Genomic DNA, 20,692 nt, shown 5'->3' with positions numbered 1-20,692 from the left:
AAAGGTAGATTGGGAAATTAAATTAAAGGGTAAGACAGCTGAAAAGCAATGGCAAAGATTTGAAGAAATATTTCAATATTCTCAACAAATATACATTCCATTGAGAAATAAAAACTCCACGGGAAAAGTGATCCACACATGGCTAACTAAAGAAGTTTAGGATAGTGAGATTAAAAGAAGAGGCCTATAATGTTGCCAAGAAAAGTAGTAAGCCTGAGGATTGGGAGAGTTTTAGAAATCAGAAAAGGATGACCAAAAAAATTGATAGGGAGAAAATAGAATGAGTAAACTAGCAAGAAATATAAAAGCAGATTGCAAGAGCTTCTACAAGTATGTAAAAAGGAAGAGTAGTGAAAGTCCCCGAGAGACCGAGACAGGAGAAATTTTATAGTGAGGAATCAGGAAATGGCAGATGCATTAAACAAATATTTATTTCTGTCCTCACAGTAGAAGACACAAAAAGCACACCAGAAATAGTGGGGAACAAAGGGGCTAATGAGAGTGAGGAACTTAAAGTAATTAATATCAGTAGAGGAAAAAGTACTGGAGAAACTAATGGGAATAAAAGCTGATAAATCCCTCAGACCTGATGGCTTACATCTGAGGGTTCTAAAAGAGGTGGCTGCAGAGGTTATGATCTTCCAAAATTCTCTGCATTCTAGAATGGTCCCAGTGGATTGGAAGGTAGAAAACATAACCCCACTATTCAAGAAAAGGAGGGAGAGAAAAAACAGGGAACTACAGACCAGTTAGCCTGACATTGGTAATCAGGAAAATGCTGGAATCCATTAAGGAAGTGGTAACAGAAAATCATAAAATGATTAGGCAAAGTGCAGCGTCAACAGGGTTTTATGAAAAGGAAATAGTGTTTGACAAATTTAGAGTTTTGAGGATGTAACTAGCAGAGTAGATAAAGGAGAATCAGTGGATGTATATTTGGATTTTCAAAAGGCATTTGATAAGGTGCCACAGAAGAGGTTGTTACACAAGATAAAGGCTCTGGGGTTGGGGGTAATATATTAGCATGGATAGAGGATTGGTTAAAGGGCAGAAAACAGAGTGGGAATAAACAGGTCATTCTCAGGTTGGCAGGCTGTAACTAGTGGGGTGCCACAAGGATCGGTGCTCGGGCCCCAGCTATTTACAATCTACATTAATGACTTAGATGAAGGGACCGAGTGTAATATATCCAAGTTTGCTGACAATACAAAGCTAGGTGGGAAAGTAAGCTGTGAGGAGGACACAAGGAATTTGTGAAGGGATAAACAGGTTAAGCGAGTGGGCAAGAAGGTGGCAGATGGAGTATAATGTGGGGAAATGTAAGGTTATTCACTTTGGTGGAAAGAATAGGAAAAAAAGTATTTTTTTTTTAAATGGTGAGAAACTATTAAATGTTGGTGTCCAGAGAGATTTGGGTGTCCTAGTACAAGAAACAAAGTTGCATGCAGGTACAGCAGGCAATTAGGAAAGCAATGGAATGTTGGCCTTTATTGCAAGGGGGTTGAGTACAAGAGTAAGGAAGTCTTACTACAATTGTACAGGGCTTTGAGACCTCACCTGGAGTAGTGTACTGTTTTGGCTTAGGCAGTGCAACAAAGGTTCACTAGATTAATTCCTGGGATGAGAGGGTTGTCCTATGAGGAGGGGATGAATAGAATGGGCCAATACGCTCTGGAATTTAGATGAATGAGAGGTGATCTCATTGAAACATAATCCTGAGGGGGCTTGACAGGGTAGATGCTGAGAGGTTGTTTCCCCTGGCTGCAGAGTCTAGAACTAGGGGATGTACCATCAGGATACAGGTTTGGCCATTTAAGACTGAGATGAGGAGGAATTTCCTCACTCGGGGTTGTGAATCTTTGGAATTCTCTACCCCAGAGGGCTGTGGATGCTGAGTCCTTGAATATAGTCAAGGTTGAGAAAAAGAGATTTTTGGACTCTAGGGGAATCAAGGGATTATGGGGATCAGGCAGGAAAGTGAAGTTGAGGTCAAAGATCTCAAAGGCCCTTCGGTTGATGGGCCGAAGGGCCTCTATCCGTGCTGTATAACTATCAGCCATGATCTGATTGAATGGTGGAGCAGGCTCGAGGGGCCATATGGCCCACTCCTATTTCTTATGTTGTAAGGGTGGAAATTGCAGAGGTTCTGGCCACAATCTTCCAATCCTCCTTAGATATTCCAGAGGACTGGAGGATTGCAAATGTTACACCCCTGTTCAAAAAAGGGAGGGAGGGGGATAAACCCTGCAATTACAGGCCAGTCAGCCTAATGTTGGTGGTGGGGAAGCTTTCAGAAACAATAATCCTTGGAAAGGTATGGGCTAATAAATGAAAGTCAGCATGGATGTTTTTTATTTCAAGCTCTATATTTTAGGCATCCAGGGAGCTCTAACTTTGGACACTCAGTCTCACACCCCCTCCTCTCAAAGGGATGTGTCTACTCTGTACCCAAACCAACTCCCCCTTGAAGGCCTCCCATTGTTCAATTACTGTTTTGCCTAACAGTTTCTGATCTAATCCACCTGGGGAAGACCCCTCTTTAACTCACTGAAATTTCACATTTGATTGTTGCTTGTCCTTTTCCATAACTATTCTAAACCTAATGATATTGTGATCACTGTTCCCCAAATGCTCCCCCACTGAAACATGCCCCAGAACTAGATCCAACACTGTTTCCTTCCTGGTTGAGCTGGAAACACTGTTCTAGAAAGTTCATGAACACAATTCAGGAATTCCTCCCCCTCTTTGCCCTTTACACTGTTACTGTTCCAGTCTATACTGGGCTATTTGATATACAAGAACATTTTTTTTAAAAAATAAAGGCACATCAAAAGGTCTTCCAGCCCATCAGCCTTCTCCCCTCCTAGGTCCATGCGGAATCTAGAACGAATTAACTTGCATTTATATAGTACCCATCACGTCCTCGGGACGTCCTAAAGCACTTCACAGGCAATGAAGTACTTTGAAGAGTAATCACTGTTGTAATGCAAGGAAAACACAGCAGCCAATTTGTGCACAGCAAGGTCCCACAAACAATAGATGAGACAGAAGACAGTTGATCAGTTTTGGTGTTGGCTGAGGATAAATGTTGGCCAGGACACCGGGCAGGAGCCCCGAGAGGACTGGATCCTCTCGGGGCTCCTGACTCTGCACTTGTGCTGGTTGCCTGCACCCTGTTTCTTCCTGTCTTCTCATTTCTCTATCTGCCCGTTTGTTTATTTTTATTCCCTTCTTGATTCCCTCTCTATCCCTGTCCTTATGTCCGAATTCCTTCTCTGATCTCATCTTTGCCAGATAGTTGAGGGCTATCTGGCTTCATCACAGCAGCTTCTTAAATTTCTGTTACGTGAACAGAACTTCTCCTGAGGTCCCCATCATCGTAGATGCCTGTCTTCAGCCAACTCGATTCATTCCACGTGATAGGAATGTAGGAACAGGAGGAGGCCATTCAGCCCTTTAAGCCTGTTCTGCCATTCATTAGATCTGTAACCTAACTCCATTTACCTGCCTTGGTTCCATCTCCCTTAATACCCTTGCCTAACAAAAATCTATCAAACTCAGTTTTGACATTTTCTATTGACCCCCAGCCTCAACAGCTTTGGTGGAGAGAGAGTTCCAGATTTCCACTCCCCTTTGTGTGAAGTGCTTCCTGACATCACCCCGGCTCTCATTTTAAGGCTATGGCCCCCTTGTTCTGGACTCCCCACCAGAGGAATTGGTTTCTCTATCTACCCTATCAAATCCTTTAATCATCGTAAACACCTCAGTTCAATCACCCTCGGGGGGAATACAAACCTAGTCTATGCAACCTGTCCTCAATTTAACCTTTTAATCCCTGGCATCATTGGTGAATCTACACTGCACCTCCTCAAAGGCCAACATATCCTTCCTGAGGTGCGGTGCCCAGATCTGAGCACAGCTCTCTAGATGGGTCGAACTAGAGCTTTATATAACGAACATAACTTTCTCCTTGTATTCCAGCCCCCTTAAGATGAGGGCCAATATTCCATTAGACTTTAATAATTAAGCTTCTTCGATGCTAAATTCAAGATGTCTCTAATCAGGGGGATTCTTTAAACAAACATGAGCCAGAGTTGATGCTCACTCCAAGATCTTTGATCAAAGAAGGAGGTGGGACCAGATCAGGTGTGGCCTGGACTAGAAGACCTCCCTCTGGCTGGTTAGATCTGTGCCCTGGGCCAATTTAAACAGGGGCTAGGGCTGGATGGGCCAAGCGTACTGGAGTAACTGCTACTGACTATAATCCAAGCCTCACTAAATGAACTCAAAAAACCCGATTAACATTAAAAAATAGAACAGCATCCTCCAGTGGGTCAAGGCTGCAATGCACCCATTTTATAAAAAGGTTTATCATAATTTATTTTTAAATTCTCAGCATGTGGGCACCGCTGGCAAGGCCAGCATTTTATTACCCCTCAGTAGTTGCCCCTTAAAGTTGGAGGTGTGCCTTCTCCTTGAACTGTTGCAGTCCGTGTAGCGATGCTGCTCCCACAGCATTGTTAGGAAGGGTGTTCCGGGGTTTTGACCCAACAACAATGCAGGAACTGCGCTAAATACCTCACCCCACTTCTAAAATCCTCCAGCCTTGTAAACCCTCCCCATCCCAAACTCTCCGTTCCTGACTCAAGCCTCCTTTATTTCCCCCCATACCCCAGCAGGGGTCCCTGGCTAACAATCAGGAGTGACGATCCCAGTCGATGACTGCTCTGTCCCCAACAATACAGGGCAGCAGAGTTTTGGATGAACTCAAGTTTCCACGATCTGTTCTAGATACCTCACCAACAGGTTATATTGGGGACAGTGCCCTTAAAGCACCTCCAAACTTTGTGAAGGACAGGAAAGAGGCAACTGTTAGCAATGGCAATCCCACAGCTCAGCACCAAACAAGGCACTGTGTGGTATTTTAAATATTGATCTTGTCCTCTTGATTTGGTCACAGTTAAAATCATACTGGGACTTATCAACTGGATTTTGAAACCAGCCTCCAGGGGATGGACACACATGCCCTTCTCTTACCCTCAACATACTGATTTCTAGATCTATTTAGATCTAGTATTGTGCAATGAGAAAGGGTTAATTAATAATCTTTTGTAAAAGGAGCCCTTAGGGAAGAGTGACCATAATATGACAGAATTCATTAAGTTTGAAAGTGAAGTAGTTCAATACGAAACTAGGGTCTTAAATCTAAAGAGAGGAAACTACAAAAGGTATGAGCTGCAAGTTGGCTGTGGTTGATTGGGGAACTATATTAAAAAAGGTATGGCAGTAGACAGGCAATGGCTAGCATTTAAAGAATTAATACATAATTTGCAACAAATATATATTTCTTTAAAGGCACAAAAACCCACCAAGAAAAGTGGATGAACCATGGTTAACAAGAGAAATTAAAGATCATATTAAATCAAGAGGCCTATAAAAGTTGCCAGAAAAAGCAGTAAGCCTGAGGATTGGGAGCATTTTAGAATTCAGCAAAGGAGGACCAAGAAATTGATAAAGGAAAAATAGAAAGAGTAAACTAGCGAGAAACAAAAACTTCTATAGGTATGTAAAAAGGAAAAGACTGGAAGGCAAATGCAGGTCCCTTACACACCGACGGGAGAATTTATAATGGGGAATAAGGAAATGGTAGAGAAAGACAAAGTATTTGTTTAATGTCTTCATGGAAGACGACACAAAAAACCTTCCAGAAATACTAGAGAACCAAGGGTCTAGCAAGAATGAGGAACTGAAGGAAATTAGTACTAGCTAAAAAAAGTACTAGAGAAATTAATGGGACTGAATGTCAATAAATCCCAAGGACCTGATGATCTACATCCCGGGGTTTTGAAAGAGGTGGCTATAGAGATAGTGGATGCATTGGTTGTCATCTTCCAAAATTCTATCAATTCTGGAAAGTTTCCTGCAGATTGGAGGGTGGCAAATGTAACTCCACTATTTAAGAAAGGAGGGAGAGAGAAAACAGGGAATTACAGACCTGTTAGCCTGACATCAGTAGTAGGGAAAATGCTAGAGTCTATTTTAAAGGATGGGATAACAAGACACTCAAAATAATAGGATTAGGCAAAGTCAACATAGATTTATGAAAGGGAAATCATGGTTGACAAACCTATAGGAGTTCTTTGAGGATGTAACTAGTAGAATAGATAAGGGGGAAACTAGTGGATGTGGTGTATTTGGATTTTCAGAAGGCTTTCGATAAAGTCCCACACAGGAATATACTGGCATGGATAGAGAATTGGTTAACAGACAGAAAACAGAGTAGGAATAAATGAGCCTTTGTCAGGTTGGCAGACTGTGACTAGTGGGGTACCACAGGGATCGGTGCTTGGACCCCAGCTATTCACAATCTATATCAATGATTTGGATGAGGGAACCAAAGGGAATATTTCCAAGTTTGTTGATGACACAAAACTAGGTGGGAATGTGAGTTGAGGAGGATGCAAAGAGGCTTCAAGGGGATATAGACTGGCTAAGTGAGTGGGCAAGAACATGGCAGATGGAATATAATGTGGAAAAATGTGAAGTTATCCACTTTGGTAGGAAAAACAGAAATGCAGAGTATTTTTTTAAAAATGGTGAGCAATTGGGAAATGTTGATATTCAAAAGGGACCTGGGTGCTCCATGGACATGAGTCACTGAAAGCCAACATGCAGGTGCAGCAAGCAATTAGGAAGGCAAATGGTATGTTGGCCTATATTACAAGAGGATGTGAGTGGAGGAGTAAAGAAGTCTTACTGCAATTATGTAGGGCCTTGGTGAGACCGCACCTGGAGTATTGTGTACAATTTTGATCTCCTTATCTCAAAGGATTTACTTGCCATAGAGGGAGTACAATGAAGGTTCACCAGACTGATTCCTGGGATGGCAGGATTGTTGTACGAGAGATTGAGTAGACTAGGCCTGTATTCTTGAGTTTAGATGAATGAGAGGTGATCGCATTGAAACGTACAAAATTCTTACAGGGCTCGACAGGGTAGATGCAGGGAGGATGTTTCCCCTGGCTGGGGAGTCTAGAACCAGGGGTCACAGTCTCAGAATAAGGGGTAGGCCATTTTGGACCGAGATGAGGAGAAATTTCTTCACTCAGGTGAATCTTTGGAATTCTCTGCCCCAGAGGGCTGTGGAGGCTCAGTCATTGAGTACATTCAAAACAGAGATCAATAGATTTCTAGATATTAAAGGCATCAAGGGATAGGGGGATGGTGCAGAAAATGGTGTTAAAGTTGAAGATCAGCCATGATCTGATTGAATGGCGGAACAGGCTCGATGGGCCGGATGGCCTACTCCTGCTCCCATTTCTTATGAAGCAGTTTGTTTCGCTGGCACACTATACCTTATTTAGGGACAATGACAAGGGTTTTAAACCACTCTTAACCACTATGCAAGATTAGCATCTTTGAAAGTAGATAAATCACCAGGCCTGGATAAAAATGTATCCCAAGCTATTGAGAAGCAAGGGAGGAAATAGCAGAGGCTCTGACCATCATTTTCCAATCCTCACTGGCTTATAGGCATGGTGCCAGAGGATTGGAGGACTGCTAATGTTGTTTAAAAAAGGGAGTGAGGGATCGACTGAGTAATTATAGGTCAGTCTAAACTCAGTGGTGGGCAAATTATTGGAATCAATTCTGAGGGACAGGATAAACAGTCACTTAGAAAGGCAGAGTAATCAAGGACAGTCAGCATAGATTTGTTACAGGAAGGGTGTGTCTGACTAACTTGATTGAATTTTTTGCGTTGGTAACAAGGAGGGTTGATGAGGGCAGCGCTATTGATGTAGTCTACATGGATTTTAGAAAGGCTTTTGACAAGGTCCCATATGGCAGACTGGTCAAAAAAGTACAAGCCCATGGGATCAGAGGGAGAGTGGCAAGTTGGATCCAAAATTGGCTCAGTGGCAGGAAGCAAAAGGTAATGGTTAACAGGTGTTTGTGACTGGAAGGCTGTTTCCAGTGGGGTTCCACAGGGCTCAGTACTGGGTCCCTTGCTTTTTGTGGTGAATCTTACAACACCAAGTTATAGTCCAACAATTTTATTTGAAAATTTAACCTGGTGTTGTAAGATTCTTTACATTTGTCAACCCCAGTCCATCACCAGCATCTCCACGTCATGGCTTTTTGTGATATAAATGAATTGGACTTGAATATAGGGGGCATGATTAAGTTTGCAAATGACACAAAAATTGGCCATGTGGTTGATAGTGAGGAGGAAAGCTGTCGACTGCAGGAAGATATCAATGGACTGGTCAGATGGGCAGAAAAGTGGCAAATGGAATTCAATCTGGAGAAGTGTGAGGTAATGCATTTGGGGAGGGCAAACAATGCAATGGAGTACACAATAAATGGGAGGATACTGAGAAGAATCACTGGATTGGGGGTAATATTCTGGCATGGGTGGAGGATTGGTTATCTAACAGGAAGCAGAGCGTTGGGATAAATGGTTCATTCTCAGACTGGCAACCAGTAGCCAGTGGTGTTCCGCAGGGGTCGGTGCTGGGTCCCCAACTCTTTACAATCTATATTAACGATTTGGAGGAGGGGACCGAGTGTAACATCAAAGTTTGCAGATGATACAAAGATGGGAGGGAAAATGGAGAGAGAGGAGGACATAAAAAACCTACAAGGGGATATAGACAGGCTGGGTGAGTGGGTGGAGATTTGGCAGATGCAATACAATATTGGAAAATGTGAGGTTATGCACTTTGGCAGGAAAAACCAGAGAGCAAGTTATTATCTTAATGGCGTGAAACTGGAAAGTACTGCAGTACAAAGGGATCTGGGGGTCCTAGTGCAAGAAAATCAAAAAGTTAGTATGCAGGTGATCAAGAAGGCCAACGGAATGTTGGCTTTTATTGCTCGGGGGATAGAATATAAAAACAGGGAGGTATTGCTGCAGTTATATAAGGTATTGGTGAGACCGCACCTGGAATACTGCATACAGTTTTGGTGTCCATTCTTAAGACATACTTGCTCTTGAGGCAGTACAAAGAAGGTTCACTCGGTTAATCCCGGGGATGAGGGGGTGGACATATGAGGAGAGGTTGAGTAGATTAGGACTCTACTCATTGGAGTTCAGAAGAATGAGAGGCGATCTTATTGAAACATATAAGATTGTGAAGGGGCTTGATCGGGTGGATGCGGTAAGGATGTTCCCAAGGATGGGTGAAACTAGAACGAGGGGGCATAATCTTAGAATAAGGGGCTGCTCTTTCAAAACTGAGATGAGGAGAAACTTCTTCACTCAGAGGGTAGTATGTCTGTGGAATTTGCTGCCCCAGGAAGCTACATCATTAAATAAATTTAAAACAGAAATAGACAGTTTCCTAGAAGTAAAGGGAATTAGGGGTTATGGGGAGCAGGCAGGAAATTGGACATGAATTTAGATTTGAGGTTAGGATCAGATCAGCCATGATCTTACTGAATGGCAGAGCAGGCTCGAGGGGCCGATTGGCCTACTCCTGCTCCTATTTCTTATGTTCTTATGTAGGTGTAGAGGAAGTGAGGGACCTTGGAGTGCATGTCCACAGGTCCCTGATTAAGAAAACATATGGGATTCTTTCCTTTATTAGCCAAGGCATAGAATATAAGAGCAGGGAGGTTATGCTAGAACTGTACAAGACACTGTACAGTTCTGGTCTCCACATTACAGGAAGGATGTGATTGCATTAGAGAGGGTGCAGAGGAGATTTACAAGGATGTTGCCAGGACTGGAGAATTTTAGCTATGAGAAAAGATTGGATAGGCTGGGGTTGTTCTATTTGGATCAGAGGAGGCTGAGGGGAGATTTAATTGAAGTGTACAAAATTATGAGGGGCCTATTTCCCTTATCAGAGGTCAATAACTATGGGGCATAGATTTAAAGTGATTGGTGGAAGGATTAGAGGGGAACTGAGGAGAAATTCCTTCACAGAGTGGTGGGGGTCTGGAACTCACTGCCTGAAAGGGTGGTAGAGGCAGAAACCCTTAATTTACCTAAAAAGTACCTGGACATGTTCCTAAAGTGCTGTGACCTACAGACCAAGTGCTGGAAAGTGGGATTAGGCTGGGTGGCTCATTTCTGGCCGCTGCAGACACGATGGGCTGAATAGCCTCCTTCTGTGCTGTAAATTTTCTATGATTCTATGCAACATTACAGGTCGACAGGTCAGGATAAGGAAGCATCCTACAGTTGAATAACCCCACCACTCAACAACAACTTGCATTGACGTAGAACCTTTAAAAAAGTAGTAAAATGTCCCAAGGCACTTCACAAGCAATTTCCAAACAAAATTTGACACCCACCCACATCAGGAGATATTAGGACAGGTGATGAGAATTTTAAAATTGAAAGCAAAATACTGCAGATGCTGGAAATCTGAAATAAAAACAGAAAATGCTGGAAAAGCTCAGCAAGTGAGGCAGCATCTGTGGAGAAAGAAAGTTAACTTTCCAGGACAGTCCTGACGAAAGGTCTTCGATCTGAAATATTAACTTTTCTTTCTCCACAGATACTGCCACACTATGAGCTTTTCCAGCATTTTCTGTTTTTATTTTAAAACGAAGGCATTCCCGGACCAGGAGCCAATCTAGGTCAACAAGCACAGGGCTGATGGGTGAACGGGACTTGGTGCGAGTTAGGATACAGGCAGCAGAGGTTTGGATGAGCTCAAGTTTATGGAGGGTGGAAGATGGGAGGCCGGCCAGGAGAGCATTGGAATAGTCCATTTGCTCTTTGTTTTCATCAGTGAGCACTGGATCTTCGCTCAACATAGGCTCCCAAATTCCTGGATTCTCAACTGCACTGGACTATGTAGTGTCAGCTGCTGTGTCTCTGGTCTACTCAATTGCTTAAGTTTCAAGGCAACTTTGTCTAGCCGACAGCCCCATCCCCCACCACTGCTTTTACCTGTTGAGCTCATGACTGTCCTACTGGGTTCTCAGCCTTATTTTGCTACAGTGCGGTTCCTGGCCAGAAATTCACTCTCCTGGGCCGTAGTCCATCTCTCCACCATTTCTAGATCTTAGTGACTTCCAACTTTGCCACTGTTTTTCTGCCCCGTGATCAATTCTACACACCTCCTGCTCTTCATTCCCACGGAAATCCCTCCAGCAGTGCGTCCTCCAATACTCTACCCTTCAAATAGTTTCTGGACTCACTCACCCTCCCTCCACACCTGTCTCCAAACCTGGACATCAGTTAGTTGATGCTCCAACCTGACTCCACCTGATCTACGTCAACTTTATCCCACTGCGGGACCTCTGACTTTAACCTTGCACTCCCTCCTAGTGTGTCCTCTCTATTCCCTGTTCACTCCTCTGGCACCAAGATCTCTCCTAATCTTGCTATGAAACCACACCTATGTAGCTTGAGTTTCTGTGTCCATTTTGACTGCCTCTCTGGTCCCCAGCCCATCGCTTCCATTTCCCCTTTTCTTTACCCCTCCCAGGCCCCTCTTTCCTGTCACCGTGCCTCCTTTCATTTCTCCCCTCTCGGGTACTCTGCCCCTCCCAAAAATCACTACCCCAACTGTTCTACTCTTCTGCTGCCATCCCAGGCTTGACTCCCTCTTAGATCAGCCCACTGCTTCCCTTCGCATCCTCCGAAGGGCCCATCGAGGCACTCCTTGCTGCCTCCTTACGAGCAGCAACCCCAACTGCCCCACCCTACTCTCGCGCTGACCTTCCCACACAGCGTGCGCACTGGGGGCTAACCCTGCCAATCTCCTTCCTGTCCCACTCACCTCTCCCAGCGCTGACCCTGTGGACTCTGATAGCTGATCTGCTATCACTGCCCCTCTCCACATCTCCCTCCAGAATGTCCATTCACTTGTGAACAAGGCCCTTGCCATCCATGAGCTCATTGTGGGTGATTGCATCAACATCACGGCCTTGACAGAAACCTGGCTGATGGATGACGACACCGTCCCACTTAATGAAGCCTCCCCACCTGGCTATATCTTAGACAACATCCCCCGCCCAGACCGCTGCGGTGTGGCCCTTATCAAATCACACCTTGGTCTGTCCCCCTACTCCTCTGGCACCTTCTCTTCCTTTGAGCAGCTCACCTTGTTCCACCCCACTTGCCTCTCCTTTAAAATCCCCATTCTCTACTGCCCACATAAGTACCATGGCGAGTTTCTCAGATATCTTCACTGCTTTCCTCCCTCAGCACCGAGCGACGTCTCATCCTCAGTGATTTCAACCTCCATCTCAACCCATCATGCTCTCTCTTGAGTTCACTGCCCTCCTATCCTTCCATAATCTCAATCCATATAAACTCCCCTAATCCTCAACCTTAACATCTCACGTGGCCTCTCTACTCCCATTGGGTCAATCACAGATAAGGCCAACTCTGATCACTTCCTTGTATCCCTCTCCACCCACATCCCCCTTCCCAACCCCACTTCCTGTGTCTACCCCTGGAAAAAACTCTACCCCCAAGTCACTTACAGCGGCACTTGCAAATTCCCAACTGTCGAGCCTTTGGCCCTCCATTCACTACGGCATTTCTGCCGCTACTGATCTGTTCAATCACACCCTCCCCTCCACCTTTGATGCCCTGGTCACCATTAAAACTATTACACTCTCACCCTAGTCATTCTCCCTGGTATGGCCCTCATCTCCACTCCCTTAAGTCCAAGGGGCGCAGAGTTGAACATTTATGGTGGACAACTGGTTTAGCCATTCATCGCCAGATCTGGCTGGACCACATAAAGCACCATCGGGTCCTGCTCTCCTCTGACAAAACTGATTATTCTGGGATCATCCTGGAATGCAAAGAGAACCGCTGGCTTCTTCACCAGAAAACGTCTTAAACCCCTCTCCCCTGTCCCTCCACCGCCAATGAAAAGTGTGAGGAGATGACGACTTTTGTCACTAAGATTGAAACCATCTATTCAGCTACCTCTTCCCTCCCTTCCCCTAGCTCACCAAGCCAAACTTCCCCTAACATTCTCCACTGCTCTAGCCCTGAACTCACATCTTTCTCTCCTATCTCCCCTCATGCCCTCTCCAAGCTCACCTTGACCATGAGACCCACCTCCTGCTCCCTTGACCCAATTCCCACTAAACTGCTGACCACCCAACTTCCCTTCCTGGCCCCCATGTTAGCTGATATTGACAATGGTTCCCTCTCCTCAGGTACTGTCCCCCTCCCCTTCAAATCTGCCGTCATCACCCCCCTCAAAAAACCCACCCTTGACTTCTGTCCTTGCAAACTACCGCCCCATCTCCAGCCTCCCTTTCCTCTCCAAAGTCCTTGAACGTGTTGTCACTTCCCAAAATCTGTGCCCATCGTTCCCGCAACTCCATGTTTGAATCCCTCCAATCAGGTTTCTGCCCCACCACAGCACTGAAACTGCTCTTAGTCACAAATGACATCCTGTGATTGTGACCGTGGTAAACTATCCCTCCCCATCCTTCACCTGTCTGCAGCCTTTAACAGTTGATCAAACCATCCTCAGTTATCCAGCTGGGTGGGACTGTGCTTATCTGTCCCGTCACAGCCAGAGAATCGCCTGCAATGGCTTCCCTTCCAGCTCCGTTACCTCTGGAGTCCCCCGAGGATCTATCTCCCCCCCCCCCCCCCCCCCCCTCCTAGCCCTCCTAGATCTACATTCTGCCCCTCGGCGACAGCATCCGAAAACACGTCAGGTTCCAAATGTACGCTGACGACACCCAGCTCTACCTCACCACCACCTCTCTCAACCCCTCCGCTACACTGACACTCAGTCCAGGAACAGCTGGATTTTAAAATTCTCATCCTGGTTTTCAAATCTCTGTGGCCCCACCCCTCCCTATCTGTAACTTCCCACAACCCTTCGAGATCTCTGCTCTCCTCCGATTTTTGCCTCTTGTGCATCCCTGATTTTCATCGCTCCACCATTGGAGGCCTTAAGCTCTGGAAATCCCTCCCTAAACCTCTCCCTCCCCTCAAAATCTACCTCTGAAAGCTTTTGGTCACCTGTCCTAATCTCATGTGGCTTGGTGTAAAATTGTTTGATAATCGCTCCTGTGATGCGCCCTGGGATGTCTTACTGCGTTAAAGGCACGATATAAATACAAGTAGATGAAGTCTGGAGGTAAAAGGCATGGATCAAGGTTTCAGCAGTCAATGAGCTGAGGCAGGGGCAGAAATGGGCTCAATGAAGGAACAGCTACATATGTCCAAGTCAGAATAGTGTGTGACAGGAGGTGATTGTGTTTCCCAGGCACCCACTGCCTCGTCCTTCTAACTGGAGGTCACAGGTTCGGGAGGTGCTGTCGAAGGAGCCTGGGCAAGTTGCTGCAGTCTTTCCTCATAACTGAAGGGCTCCAACACTCAGCTCTGCACAACCTCCCATACTTGAACATAAAAACAGAAAATGCAGGAAAATATTCAGCAAGTGAGGCAGCATCTGTGGAGAACGAAAGAGTTAACGTTTCAGGTCGAGGACCTTTTGTCAAAACTGGAAGATGTTAAGAGTTAACAGTTTTTAAAGCAAGTGCAGAACCAGGGAAGGGGGTGGAAAGAACAAAAGGGAAGGTGTCTGAGAGGGCAAGAGTGATTAAATGACAAAAGGGATGACAGTAACAGGACAAGTTAAGGAACAAAGATCAGTCTAGAGGAGCTGTAAATGGCAGCAGCAGAACCATAACCAGCAGCTGCAGGCCAATTAAAAAAAGTCAGCAGTGGTTATGTTCTGAAGTTATTGAAATCAAGGCTGAGTCCAGAGGGTTGTAAAGTGCCTAAACAAAAGATGAGGTGCTGTTCCTCGAGCTTCACTGGAACAGTGCAAGAGGCCGAGGACAGAGGTCAGAGTGGGAGTGAGAATTAAAATGGCAAGCGATCGGCAGGTCAGGGTCACACTTGCGGACAGAGCGGAGGCGTTCAGCAAAGCGATCACCCAATCTGCATTTGGTCTCCCCAATGTACAGGAGACTGTATTGTGAGCAGCGAATACAGTATAGTGAATTGAAAGTAAAAGTAAATCACTGAGTGTTTAGGGCCCTGGACGGTGGGAAGGGAGGTGGTGAAAGGGCAGGTGTTGCATCTCCTGCACTTGCATGGGAAGGTGCCATGGGGAGAAGAGTGGATGATGGAAGAGAGCCATCTCTGATGAAAGACAGGCCGGACGGGTTGCACCTAAATGGAGCCGGGACCAATGTCTTTGCGGGGAGGTTTGCTAGTGCTCGGGGTGGGGTTTAAACTAGCTTGGCAGGGGGATGGGAACCTGAGCAAAGATTCAGGAGAGAAGCAGAGCTGGAAATGGAAGGCAGGAAATTAGTAAGCAAGTTTGGAAGGCAGAGGAAACAAAGGTTAGAAATTAGACAAAAAGGAGTTTGGCAGTGCTTAATGGTGTATATACCTAATGCAAGGAGTATAGTGAATCAGGCAGATGAGCTAAGGGCACAGATAGACACGTGGCAGTACGATATCTTAGCGATTACACAAAGATGGATTAAAAAGGGGCAGGACTGGCAGCTCAACATTCCTGGTTAGAGTTTTCAGACAAAATAGAGGGGGGGTTAAAAAAAGAGGGGGAGGTGACAATATTGGTTAAAGAAACAATTACAGTTGTGAGGAGGCCTGATATGTTAGAAGGATCAACAAATGAGGCCATATGAGCTAAAGAACAAAAGAGGGGCATTGACACTACTGAGTGTACTATAGGCCCCCAAACAGAGGGAGATAGAAGAGCAAGTATGTAGGCAAATTTCTGAGAAGTGCAGAAACAATAGGGCAGTAGTAGTAGGAGATTTCAACTATTCTAATATTAACTGGGATACAAACAGTGTGAAGGGTATAGAGGGTGCAGAATTCTTAAAAGGCATTCAGGAGAATGTTTATAGCCAGTACGTAGCAAGCCCAACAAGGGGGGGGGTGGTGGAGAGAGAAAACAGTTCTGGATTTAGTTTTAGGGAATGAAGCTGGGCAGGTGGAAGGAGTATCAGTGGGAGAGCATTTTGGTGGTAGTGATCATAATTCAGTTAGATTTAGCATAGTTATGGAAAAGATAAAGATAGAACAGGAATAAAAGTTCTAAATTGGGGAAAGGCCAATTTTACTAAGCTGAGAAGTGATTTAGCAAAAGTGGACTGGAAACAGCTACTTTAAAGTGTCAAAGCAGTGAGAGATTCAAGGGGTTAAGTGTAAACATGTTCCCACAAAGAAAAAAGGGTGCAACTCCCAAATCTAGAGCCCCCTGGATTACAAGGAGTATACAGGGTAAGATAAGGCAAAAAAGGGAAGCTTATGTCAGACACCAGGCGCTCAATACTGCAGAAAGCCTAGAGCAGTACAGAAAGTGCAGGGGTTAAATTAAAAAGGAAATTGGGAAAGCAAAGAGGGCATGAAAAAATACTGGCAAGAAAATTAAGGAAAATCCAAAGATGTTTTATAAATACATAGAACAAGAGGATAACTAAGGAAAGAGTAGGGCCTATTAGAGGTAACCTGTGTGGAGGTGCAAGATGTGGGTATGGTTCTTAATGAATACTTTGCATCTGTCTTCACAAAAGAGAGGGACGATACAGAGATTGCAGTGAAGGAGCAGGAATGTGAAATATTGGATGGGATAAACATAGTGAGAGAGGAAGTGTTAAGGGTTTAGCATCTTTGAAAGTAGATAAATCACCAGGCCCGGATGAAATGTATCCCAGGCTGTTAAAAGAAGCAAGGGAGGAAATAGCAGAGGCTCTGACCATCATTTTCCAATCCTCACTGGATTGAGGCATGGTGCCGGAGGATTGGAGGACTGCTAACGTTGTACCATTGTATAAAAAAGGGAGCGAGGGATAGACCGAGTAATTACAGGCCAGTCAGTCTAACCTCGGCGGTGGGCAAATTATTGGAATCAATTCGGAAGGACAGCATAGTCATTTAGGAAGGCACGGACTAATCAAGGACAGTCAGCATAGATTTGTTAAGGGAAGGTCGTGTCTGACTAACTTGATTGAATTTCTTGGGGGGTAACAAGGCTGGTCGATGAGGGTAACACGTTTGATGTAGTCTACGTGGATTTTAGCAAAGCTTTTGACAAGGTTCCACATGGCAGACTGGTCAAAAAAGTACAAGCCCATGGGATCCAAGGGAAAGTGGCCAGTTGGATCCAAAATTGGCTCAGTGGCAGGAAGCAAAGGGTAATGGTTCACAGGTGTTTTTGCAGCTGGAAGGCTGTTTCCAGTGGGATATCAAGGCTTGGTACCAGATCTCTTGCTTTTTGTGGTATATATTAATGATCTGGACTTGAATGTGAGGGGCTTGATCAAGAAGTTTGCAGATGATACAAAAATTGGCCATGTGGTTAATAGTGAGGAGGAAAGCTGTAGACTGCAGGAAGATATCAATGGACTGGTCAGGTGGGCAGAAAAGTGGCAAATGGAATTAAATCCAGAGAAGTGTGAGGTAATGCATTTGGGGAGGGCAAACAAGGCAAGGGAGTACACAATAAATGGGAGGATACTGAGAGGTGTAGAGGAACAAAGGGACCTTGGAGTGCATGTCCACAGATCCCTGAAGGTAGCAGGACAGGTAGATACAGTGGTTAAAAAGGCATACGGGATACTTTCCTTTATTAGATGAGGCATAGATTATAAGAGCAGGGAGGTTATGCTGGAACTGTATAAAAGACTAGCTAGGCCACAGCTAGAGTACTGTGTACAGTTCTGGTCACCACATTACAGGAAAAGTGTGATTGCACTAGAGAGGGTGCAGAGGAGATTTACGAGGATGTTGCCAGGGATGGACAATTTTAGCTTCGAAAAGATTGGATAGGCTGGGGTTGTTTTCTTTGGAACAAAGGAGGCTGAGGGGAGATTTAATTGAGGTATATAAAATTATGACAGATCCTCCCTAGCCACTAGTCCTATTTCCCTTAGTGGAGAAGTCAGTGACCAGGGGGAGCATAGATTTAAAGTAATTGGTAGAAGGATTAGAGGGCAGCAGAGGAGAAATTTCCTCAGCCAGAGGATGGTGGGGGTCTGGAGCTCACTGCCTGAAAGGGTGATAGAGGCAGAAACCCTCAACTCATTTAATAAGTACTTGGACATGCACTTGAAGTTTCATGATCTACAGACCAAGTGCTGGAAAGTGTGTTTAAGCTGGATAGCTCTTTTTTGGCCGGCAAGGACACAATGGGCCGAACAGCCTCCTTCTGTGCCTTAACTTTCTATCATTCTAATAGTGGACAAGGTGTCCCAGAGAAAGTGGTCCCTTTGGAGTGCTGGGAGGGGGAAGATGTGTTTGGTGGTGGGATCACACTAGAGGTGGCAGAAAGGGATACGTTGAATGTGGTGAAAAGGGGAAACCCTATCATGGTTCTGGGAGGGAGGGTAAGGGTAGGACAGATACAGATGAGGGTCTGGCCCACTCTTCCATCACCCCAAACACCCACCCTCCCCGTGCAAGCGCAGGAGATGCAACACCTGCCCCTTCACCTCCTCCTCCCTTCCCGCCATCCAAGGCCCCAAACACTCCTTCCAGGTGAAACAGCAATTTACTTGTACTTCAATTTAGTATATACTGTATCCACTGCACACAATGCAGTCTCTACATTGGAGAGAGGATACACAGATTGGGTGGTCACTTTACTGAACACTTCCGCTCAGTCTGCAAGCGTGACCCTGCCCTGCCAGTCGCTTGCCATTTTAATTCCCCGTCCCACTTCGACCTCCTACACTGTTTTCCACAATGGAAGCTCGAGGAACAGCATCTCATCTTTCGATCAGGCACTTTACAACCTTCCAGACTCAACACTAATTTCAGATCATAACCACTGTTCCCATTATTATTTTTTTGATTGGCCTACAGCTGCTGTTAATGGTTCTGCTGCTACCATTTTCAGTTCCTCTAGTCCAATCATTTGTTCCTTCACTTCTCCCATTACCACCTTCCTTTTCTTGCACAATCATCCCTTTTGACATTTAATCAGTCTCACCCTCTACCCTAACACCAGAACTTCCCTTTTGTTCTTTCCTCCCCACCTCCTTTCCCTGGCTTCATACTGGCTTAAAAACTTGAACATCTTCCAGTTCTGACACAGGGTCATCAACCTGAAACTTTAACTCTGTTTCTCTTTCCACAGATGCTGCCTCACTTGCTTAGCTTTTCCAGCATTTTCTGTTTTTATTGCAGATTGCCAGCAACCACAGTACTTTGCTTTGAACACCCTCCCTTTGTCAGAGTAAGATGAGCCAAACACATTGGTCAAGGTATGGTCTGACCAGGGCACTGTACAGTTTGACCATGGACTGCTTAACTTGGATCCTACCATTTCAACCCATGAACAGGTAGAGTTGCTGTTGAGTTTACATAGCAACAGGAGGCCATTCAGCCCCTCAACCCATTCAGTTAGATCACAACTGATCAGCATCTCAACTCCATTTACCCACCTCAGTTCCATAACCCTTAACTAACAAAAATCAAGCAATCTCAGTTTTGAAATTTTCAACTGAACCCCCAGTCTCAAGAGCTTTTTTTTTTTTGCAGGGGGGCAGGGGAAGAAAAAAAAAAGAGAATCTAGATGTCCAGATTGCCCCCACCTCTTTGTGAAGTGCTTCCTGGCATCACCCCTGAATGGTCTAACTCTAAATTTTAAGGTTACACCTACCCCCCACCCCAAGGCAATGACCTTGGCTGATGAAAGCAGCCAGCAGAAGAGCTGTATCCTAGATAAAGAGTCAGTAACATTGGAAGCAAAGAGACAACTTTGTAAGTACTATGAATCTCCTTACCTGGAGTGAGCTGTACCAGGCCTGATCAGCTCAATGGAACTAGTGCCTTGTCCAAGAAGCCCCTTCCCAGCCAGCACTAACCCTGCCCACCCTCAGACACCCCCTGCCCTACACATGAACCAGGAATTTATACTCACCAAACAGGACTCCTCAATAAGCAGCAAGTGGATTGGCCTTGTTGTACTTATACCATCCAATCCTGATGAATCAGATCTTAAAGGGGCACATGCCTCTTAAAGGGGATGATTCGATTTTTTTTTTCTCTGCCGATAAAAAAAATTCCAGAGTTGGGGGGTGCAGGTGGGAAACCACGTCAAAGAAAAGTGGGATTTAAAACACAAATAAGGCAGGAGATTACAAGAACCTTTTTAAAAAGGTGCAGATGCATAATACCTGATCAGGATTAGTAATAACAAATTACATTTTTAACAAAGGTAATGTCTCACAGCATTTATCAAAGGTGGACACCAAGCTGCAAAAAGAAACCAAATCAAGAAAGAACCTGCATTAATATCATCTTATTTTGTTTTCAGGATATTCCAAAGACCAAAGTCAGCCTTTTTTTTTTCTCTGTCCAATGGTTGGTTTGCAAATTCACTCAAGACTACTTCACTGCTTTGAATATTGTCTCAACATCACAATTGCTAAGAAGTAATAAACTTGACCAGATTATGGTGAAAATATCAAATTATTCTCAAAAATTCAAAGTTATGATTCCATGACATTTCAACAAAGAGACACTTTCAGATTTTTTTCCTCCAAGGCCGAGCTGGTCTGCACTGATCCAGCCACTTTCAGATTTATTTATTTATTTATTTTTTTCTGAACAAAGAGACACTTTCAGATTTTTTCTTTTTTTTATCTTTTTTTTTCTTTAATAATTCAAAGTTGTCATTCTGAGAGATTGAAACAAAGAGAAACTTTCAGATTTTTTTTTTGTGTATTAGGCCCCCCTTTTATAAGAAGGGGGGGTGTGGGG

General features: G+C 44.7%; 1 protein-coding gene across 1 annotated transcript in view; it reads right to left on the bottom strand.

Annotated features, from left to right (window-relative positions):
- slc52a2 (solute carrier family 52 member 2) overlaps window positions 1–19,837 on the bottom strand; it is a 37,548-nt gene extending 17,711 nt beyond the window's left edge. Inside the window, exon 1 of the mRNA XM_067968748.1 lies at window positions 19,714–19,837. The gene's annotated coding sequence lies outside the window, so the exon portion shown is untranslated. The remainder of the gene's footprint in view (window positions 1–19,713) is intronic.
- Between the last annotated feature and the right edge of the window lie 855 nt (window positions 19,838–20,692).

The sequence above is a fragment of the Heptranchias perlo genome, chromosome 2, assembly GCF_035084215.1.
Source record: "Heptranchias perlo isolate sHepPer1 chromosome 2, sHepPer1.hap1, whole genome shotgun sequence".
Taxonomy (NCBI): Eukaryota; Metazoa; Chordata; class Chondrichthyes; order Hexanchiformes; family Hexanchidae; genus Heptranchias; species Heptranchias perlo.
Note: the sequence above shows the minus strand (reverse complement) of the source record. Positions and strands in the feature narration are given on the sequence as shown.